The sequence below is a fragment of the Corythoichthys intestinalis genome, chromosome 12, assembly GCF_030265065.1.
Source record: "Corythoichthys intestinalis isolate RoL2023-P3 chromosome 12, ASM3026506v1, whole genome shotgun sequence".
Taxonomy (NCBI): Eukaryota; Metazoa; Chordata; class Actinopteri; order Syngnathiformes; family Syngnathidae; genus Corythoichthys; species Corythoichthys intestinalis.
The window spans coordinates 11,386,928-11,395,985 of NC_080406.1; the positions used below are offsets into that span (position 1 = coordinate 11,386,928).

A 9,058-nucleotide genomic window follows, 5' to 3' on the forward strand; every position below is an offset into this window, starting at 1 on the left:
TAAAAACAAATGATAATTTTTATATTTAAAAAAAAGTTAAAGGAAATAAATACCTTGATTTTTGTTGTGCTGGTCAAAATCTCAGATCCACACTCTGAAATGAGAAAAAACCATTAATGTTGAAAATTACATAGATAAATCAACATGGCAAAGCAGGCTGTGTAAAATTTGACATGAGTGGTAAAAGTTCTCAAGCTTGACAAAACGCTTATTCCTGAAATATAGTTGGTGAATTTACCGTGTGCTGGTATAAAATCCAAAGTTGCTCACCTGCTGACGAGCTGTGCTTTTATAAGAAGTCAAAACAACAATCCACCTCTAGCCGAACCACACCTCCTATAATGGAGGGCAGGGCCTAATTAGACGACAATTTGTTTGTCGGAAAAAATGAATCGTCGTTTTGTGCTTCCTCAATTTCAAAACTGCTGGTGGAAATGTATTGAAATTGGGTTGATAGTGTGCAGTGTACTCTTTGAAAATTCAGCCCCTTAAGCCAGTTTGACTTTGGAATAGAAAATTTGGTAGGCATGACAATTGTGAATAGGCCTATAAAAAAAGTCTCAAGAAGCTTTGCCCAAAAAAACCATAGAAAGTCTTTAACATTGATTTGAAGCAGATTCCAAGCTTGATCATTCTGGGAAAAAAATACTTACGCTTAAAAAAAAAAAATTTAGCCCAAAAAAATGATTTAATGGAGTTACAGTACCGTAAATTTCGGACTGTAAGGCGCACTTGACTATACGCCGCCACCCACCAAATTTGACACAAAAACGGCATTTGTTCATAGATATGCCGCAGTTGCCGTCACTGCATTATGGGATATTTGCACCAAAAGATATTAACCGGTAACACTCAGGCATGAAAATGGGTCAGGGGCTAAAAAGGGGAGAAGGGTGTGGAGGAAATATGTTCCGGTACACTGTACAATTAGGGCTGTCCAAAACGACAAATTTTTTCCCGATTAGTCAGCCGACTATTTCTACGATTAGTCGACTAATCTAATAACCCCCCCCCCCTTTTTTTTTTAATACTAATTTATCAATGAAATTTTTGATGAGGCTTATTAATCCAGAAAAACATTTTCGAACTGTTGGGTCTAAAACTCGTTCTTTAACTTAGTTATTTACCCAAGGCAAGCTGACAAAAGGCAAGGCATGAAGTGAGACAGAGTCAGAGAGTTGATGTTTTTCAACCTGCAGGTTGGGAGAACCAGGAGACAGAGTTCCGCGATCAATGCTGTCTCACCGAAGTCTCTCTCTGAGCTCCCCCGCGCTGCTAACTTTTATTGAGGGCTTGTTGCTGGGAAGGATACAGTTACAACACTGATGTCCAACGTGGCAGTTTCGATCGGGTCAGTTCCTTATTCTAGTCATTGATTGAACAGTCACACTCTTGATTGAATTAACAGTCACACTCTTCAGCGGGCAAGATATCTTTGTTTTGAACACACATTTGCACTCAAAGTACTGTGGCTTGGTGGAAAAGTACTGAGACGTTGTGTGATGAATCAACATATGTGTGTGTATCTATTTATCAGCAGAATGTGAGCAATTGCCGGTAATAAAAATGTAAGCACGTTATTATGGGCTAAAACTGTATTCTTCATAATAGCTTGGGAGTGCGCGTATAATAGCTGTGGGAGAGCAAACTGGCATAATATATTTAGCATACAAAAACAAGCTTATCTTACAGGAACACTTCAATTCTTTATCAAAGTACAAATAAACACATAAATAACAACAATAAATCACAAATAAATGAGGTCAAATGCTGATAGCATTAACGAGTGCAAAAGAATGGAATGTAAACAGATTAAGAACACAGACTTTGCCTTTCCAACATGATTCAAAACCATTCTCAAAAAAGTATCCAACATTAATATTATACTACTATACAGTATATAATAGTATTATAATCATTGCCAATCAGATTTTTCATAAAGGGTGTCATTTTAAAGCTATCCTTAGAATAGAATCTGAATTCCGAAGTATGTGGGATTAACTGCAGAAATCGTTATCTATATGACGAACACGACATACTTTTATTTTGAAATGTTCACCGGGAGTACGTTCGCTAAACCGCTAACCATAAGCTTTACACTCCGCAAAAAAAGTTCTTTTTGTCATTGCATGTGGTGTCACTAATCAATTTTTTTCCCCATTTTTTTTTTTTTGCAAATGCTGTAAACCAGCGATTTTTCATATTTGAAGTGTCACCTTTTAACCGCAAGTTTGCGTTTTGGAGAAGACTGTCAATGTTTAATAGCAGGCTATAAAGTAGGTTGTCTTTTTTTCCCCATTAGCCTCAATGTAGCAATTTTAACGTATACAGTGTTTAATATAGATCTATTTCCTTATTTTGTATGTCTGAACTTTAATTCTACGGCGTGTTGATGAACAATAAAAATCTGTCAAAGGAACTGAAGTCTCATATGCCATCAGCACGCACGCACAAATGTATGCACACATGCGCACGGCGATAAAACACAGCCGTGAAAATTACCGTCCTCATTTTTATTTACTGTGCGATAAATGGACTCATTGCATATCGCGACAGGCTTAGCAACTTCAGTAAAAGATCTCAGAATCTCAGAATATCTCAGAATAATTTATTGTCACTGTTCCAACACAGAAACAACGAAATTAAAAAAAAGATGTCGTGAGTTAAATGGACTTACCATCTGCCAGCTTGTAATTGTCTCCTGTCGTCTTCCAAAATTACAACTGGGTTACGGCGCTTTATGTGTTTATTCACAGCCGACATGCAGCCAAGCTTGGCATTGTACCCTCCTTTGTTTCGTTGTAATAAGTCAATGTTTTGGCCACTATGGTGCGTTTTTTGGTTTTGTACCACTTTCCCCGCTTCCATACCAAGCGTCTGACATTTAAAAAAAAATCCCCACCACTTTAAAAAAAATTCGCCTCGGAGCTACATAATTCACGTACTGTAGTTCACCCTTTTTTTTTTTTTTTTTACTTCAAAATGGCAAATTTTGCCAAAACGTAAGAGATTTTCATGCCTGAACACAATATTTGACAGCTGCATCATACAACCCTCATAAAACCAAATGAACCACCATGAAGCTTTGAACCAATTGGCTGCAAAGCTTCTTGGTAAATAAATAAAACCCTCATAAAACCAAATGAACCACCATGAAGCTTTGAACCAATTGGCTGCAAAGCTTCTTGGTAGTTCATTTGGTTTTATGAGGGTTTTATGATGCAGCTGTCAAATATTGTGTTCAGGCATGAAAATCTCTTACGTTTTGGCAAAATTTGCCATTTTGAAGTAAAAAAAAAAAAAGGGTGAACTACAGTACGTGAATTATGTAGCTCCGAGGCGAATTTTTTTTAAAGTGGTGGCCCAAGAAGCTTTGCAGCCAATTGGTTCAAAGCTTCATGGTGGTTCATTTGGTTTTATGATGTGCTCCAAGAAGCTTCATTTGGCCATCACTGCACCCTTGGGGGGGGAAAGTCAACCTCGCTGTCAACACTGTCGTCGTCCAATATGCCTCTTAACATGCATTGCAGCACTACAGATGTAATTAACAATCAAAATTCATGTTCTGTGCCAATTATTTCTTCAGTTACTGTTCCAGTTGTTTCATTATTTGCTAATTAAAGTATTTGGTAACACTTTATTTGAAAGTGGCGCCATAAGCCTGTCATAAGACTATTATAATTATGACATGACACTGCCATGAGCATTAATCAATGCTTATGACAGATGGCATTTTGTGTCATCCGGCAAATAATCTCACTTTTAGATGGATGTAAAGATCCAAGCTGGACAAATGGAGTTGGAGTGACATTATTCGAAATGTCATTAATGCCCATGATAGTGTCATGTCATAATTATGATGGTCTTGTGGCAGTCTTATGATGCCACTTTCAAAGAAAGTGTTGCCTATTAACCCAAATAAATCAACAAATAAGTCTCACTGGACTATAAACTGCAGGATTCAAAATGAGGGTAAAAAGTAGCAGATTATTATTGTCTGAAAATTACGGTGCATATTTTTAGGTAGACGCAGGGGCGGGACTTAGGGTGCTGGGGGTGTGGCGGCACACGGGCCTGTAGGGCAGTGTTTTTCAAACGAAGTGCCGTGGCACACTAGTGTGGCGTGAGAGATCGTCAGGTGTGCCACGAGAAATGATCCATTATCGTTATTGGTGTTTTTTGTTTTTAAATCGCAGGGCGGAGTTGCAGTAGGAAGGAAGGAGTAGGTAGAAGGTTGCGGTCGTGTGCAGATGAGCGAGGTATTGCTCGTGTCGCGTTCAAGAAGCCATCAGCCACCTTATCCATATGTGACAACCGTCAATCCCCCCATGCTTTATTCCAACACGTGTCTAGGATAGCAAGGTGGCTGATGGCTAGAAATCCGAGCTGTTCTTGAACGAGACACGAGCTATCCAACAGCGCCCGGAAAGTTGGGGCCTATCTTCTCGTAGACCTGGGGCACTCGAGGACATTTGTCCTGGCCGGCCGGCTTTAAATGTTCTTTTCTTAATAAATGTAGTTAGCTCAGGTGATGATTGCTTTCATTTAGTTCCTGAATTGTGTGCGATCTCCTGTTCATTAAGAGAATTAAAGAACCCGTGAAAAGAGAAAATCTACTTTTTTCCAAGGCATGACCGTAAAGACACACGTTTGTGATTTTGGTTTGAATTGGCCATTTTGTGCTAATTCCCCACCCCGCAGTTGAAGTAACTGGTAAATGAGCTTCCAAATTTGAGCTCGTGCTGGAATTGACTTCCATATTTGCCCACATCTGAGACTTAACCGGGTGCGTAATTACAAAACATGATCAGAGCTTTGCTTAAATCAATTTTATTGTAACATCACAAAAAATACAGCCTTGGACAACTTGTTTAACCCTCCTGTTATGTTGATTTTCAGGAAGAGCGACAAAAAAGCCACCGGGTCAATTTGTCAGCAGCATTTTTTTTCTATTGATGAGATATTAGACTACTAACAATTTGGCCAACAATATAAACAGGAATGTTAGCACTTTTAATGAAGCCATTTGATGGTCACATGTGGTTGATTATTGCGCAACGTGGATGCTTGCTGACATTTTCATGGCGCTTCTTCTGTGATCTAGTCAGAGTCGCTGCTGCTGCTACTACTACTGCTGCTGCTGCTGCATGAGCTGCTGGAGTACTGCAGTGGAATAGAAAATACAGAAACTTAACTTTAACCTTAGTACAAGCACAAGCATTTCATGGGTTACTTACCTTGCTGTTAAATGCAGGTTAAATGCATCCGTTAAACCCATACACAATAATTGTAGTTCAACAGTGTGGGAAAAAAAAGACAACTGAAACTTTTAAAAGATTTTTTTTGCATTGTTTTTTGTTGTTTCAAGTAGAATAAATTAAAGAATGTAGTTTGAAAGTTATTAAAAAAAAACGCGTAATTGTCCTTGTTTGACTTAATCTGTGATGCAAAAAATGTAAGGCAGTTAATAAAAAAAAAAAGTGCATATATAAAGATTATATATACACAGTATTGGTTTTTAAGCACTTCAAATGTAATAATTATGATAAGTCTTAAACATGTTACGGTCTCACTGAATTAGTTTTAAAGAAGAATAAAGTAGAAAAATGCTTGTCTTTATTCAATGCTTCATTGAGTGAATCCACTCAAATCTGCCCAAGCTGCTCACTTACAATAAGTTGCCACACCAACTGTTAAACAAGTTAAACAATGATTGACGAATGCAGCGCTTTGAAGCTCCGGCTTCCAAGCATCCGTGGCAAGATCAAACATTAAACGGCTATCAATCATCGTTAACTTTAATTAGCAACTCCAGTGCACTGCCAGACCAACAAAGAGCAGTAGGAGGGAGAGTGTGACTTCGTGATCAGCTCGGGACGCTCATTTGCATTTATTTATTTATTTTTTAATTGAGAAAAAAAAATCTGCGATGGACTGAGGTCATCAAGTTTGAAGCGGTAAGTAGCAAAGGATCACTATGGGGCAGTTTACATGGCGACTCTGCGACACAAAGACGCAATGACTGAGTAGCGGACTCGCCTCGCGTGCATATGGTGTCAGCGAAGACGAAAAATTCTAAATCCTGCCTCCAAAGTGGAAGAATCCGATTGTCGGGGACTGAGGGGGGCTTTCTCGGAATGCATATCAAAGGCTCCCACGTCACGTTTTTGCGCCGTTAACGTTAGCACTCGTACACGTCACATTGGGCGTGCGCAGCGGTGCTACTAAACTTTAAAAACAGCAAATATGGTGGAATGTCGGCTTTAATTTACGGTTTTTATAATATTTTTAAATTAAATATGTTGAATGTTTCAATTTTTTTGCCTTTTTGAACAAAAGAAAAATGCCATTGCTTGGTGGGGTCAAAGTGCATCATTCTCTGTTGCCCTGTAAATCTGCACTCCCCCTAGGGCCTGGCATGAATACTACATCGTTTTCATGTGCAATTGCGACATTGTTCAAATGTAGACGCAAATGCAAATGCAAATTTGGTATTTTTCGTATTCTCAGAGAGTCACCATGTAAACTGCCCCTAAACATAAATTTCCTTGTTGTAGAACAACTGGTCGTCTGGAGGGGCCCACAACAACCAATCACCCCGCCCCACACACACACACACACACACACACACACACACACACACACACACACACACACACACACACACACACACACACACACACACACACACACACACACACACACACACACACACACACAATCGTCTTTAGGAGGGGCCCGCTGATAATTGCCAAATAGCAAGCCCCCCCGCCGAATGGTGCACTCGGGGGTCCCCTTTTTACTCATTCCACCCGGACCCTATTAACATCTGTTCCACCACTGGAACAACCAATTAAAAATGTGGAAAACATCACACTTATTACACAATATTTTCTGGAAAATATACTTGGGGGGGGGGGGGGGGGGGGGGGGGTTTGGGGGCAAATTTCCAAACCTATTTAATATTATTTTTGTAATATGAAATACAATGTATTTAAGTTTTCGGTAAAATGTACTTTAAATATATTTGAAGTCCTTTAGTCTTGAAATACTTTCTGAAAATAACTCGGCTACTGTAAAAAAAATATATATAGTTCTGTTGAAAATATGCCTATTCTTGTTATGTTTTCTCTTTTCAGAATTTTTTCTTTTTTTCACAAACCAACATAACGGAAGGTCAATGAATCTTACCCCGTGACACTCCTTCCCTTTCTTATGACACTTGCGATGTTTGTGTCCTAACTTGTGTCTTCTCTTGCACTTTTTACATCCCTTCCCATGTTCGCATCTCGGACGACGCCTTCGTCCGTGTCCATGTCCATGTCCACCACCTCCACAGCCTCCTCCGGGGAAGAAAACAACAAACAAAAAACACATTGGTAACGCTCTTACCAGGCTGAGAAGAACACATGGTTATGGATAACTCACCACGCTTGATGTGAGGCATGAATTTCCTGAACAAAAATAAAAACATTCAAGTAAACGCTCAAAAAATGTCAGATAAAAAAAAAAATCCATGTACGGTACTTACCGTGTGTGTTCAATGCAACAGTCAGGAGGTATTCACTTGGTGCTGGTCCCCGTCTCTTTTTTATCTGGGGGCACACCTCCAACAACTTGCAGGAGATTGGCAACCCTAATGTATAATCATCATTTTTTTGGAGGACCTATGTGTTTGTTTGGTTTACAATCTGCAGAATCTGAACGATCCCGGTAATGTGCAAGTAGAGCGTTAACAGACGTCAACAATACCTGCATCAGCGCATGTGAAGAATGTGAATAACACTGTAGTTAGCTCATTGACAGTGATAGACATCCAATCCATTTTGAATAACTACAATACTGTTTTAACTTAAGTCATTAATATTAGTGTTTCTCATTAAAACATTTCACTTTTTAGGCGAGTAGATCGTCATGTGATTTGAACTGTACAACTGAACCATTATAAAGTTGATCAGTGAGTTAAAACCTAGATTCAAGTTGTTTAATGAACCATTTTAAAGAATTTACGGTGGTATGAAAAAGTATCAACCTTTTGGAATTTCTCACATTTCTGCATAAAATCATCATATGTGATCTGATCTTTCTCAAAATCACACAGATGAAAAAACTGCTTTAACTAAAACCACCCAAACATTTATAAGTTTTCATGTTTTAATGAGGATAGCATGCAAACAATGACAGAAGAAAGGATGAATAAGTAAGTGACCCCTATGCCTAAGGTGACTTAAAAGAGCAATTAAACCAATTTTTACCAAACATTTTAAGTCAGGTGTGTGCCCAATCACTGATGAGTGGTTTAAAGATGCCCTGCCCACAAAAAATACACACCTGATAAAACATGTCTTGATGAGAAGCATTGTCTGATGTGCATCATGGCTTGGTAAAAAGAGCTGTCTGAAGACCAGCGATTGAGGATCGTTGATTTGTATAAAGTGTGGAAAGGATACAAAACTATCTCTAAAAGTCTTGATGTTCATCAATCGACAGTCAGAGAAGTTCTCTACAAATGGAGAGAGTTTGGTACTGTTGCTTCTCTCCCAAGGAGTGGCCATCCACCAAAAATGACGCCAAAAGTTCAGCGCAGAGTACTCAGTAAGGTAAAAAAGAACCCTAGCGTGTCTGCTAAACACTTACAGAAATCACTGGTACTGTCCAATAGCTCTGTGCACACATCAACTATATGTGAAACTATGGCCAAGAATGGTGTTCATGGGAGGACTCCACGGATGAAGCCACTGCTGTAGTTCAGATTCCTGGGGTGTCTGACATGAATCACTGCCTAGGTCATGCCACAGCATCTCAATGGGGTTCAAGTCTGGACTTTGACTTGGCCACTCCAGAATGTGTATTTTGTTCTTCTGAAACCATTCTGAAGTTGTTGTACTTCTGTGTTTTGGATCAATGTCTTGTTGCAGCATCCATCCACTTTTTAGCTTCAACTGTCTGACAGACGGCCTCAGGTTTTCCTGCAAAACATCCTGATAAACTTTTGAATTCATTCTTCCATTAATGATTGCACGCTGTCCAGGCCCTGAGGTAGCAAAACAGACCCAAA

General features: G+C 39.2%; 1 long non-coding RNA gene across 1 annotated transcript; it reads right to left on the bottom strand.

Moving 5' to 3' along the window:
* Positions 1 to 4,814: 4,814 nt before the first annotated feature.
* LOC130927276 (uncharacterized) lies at positions 4,815 to 7,823 on the bottom strand. The gene is made up of 4 exons (XR_009066382.1): positions 7,532 to 7,823; positions 7,429 to 7,454; positions 7,192 to 7,340; positions 4,815 to 5,163 (listed from the first exon to the last, which is right to left on the bottom strand). It is a non-coding gene; the product is annotated as an uncharacterized LOC130927276 (long non-coding RNA).
* Between the last annotated feature and the right edge of the window lie 1,235 nt (positions 7,824 to 9,058).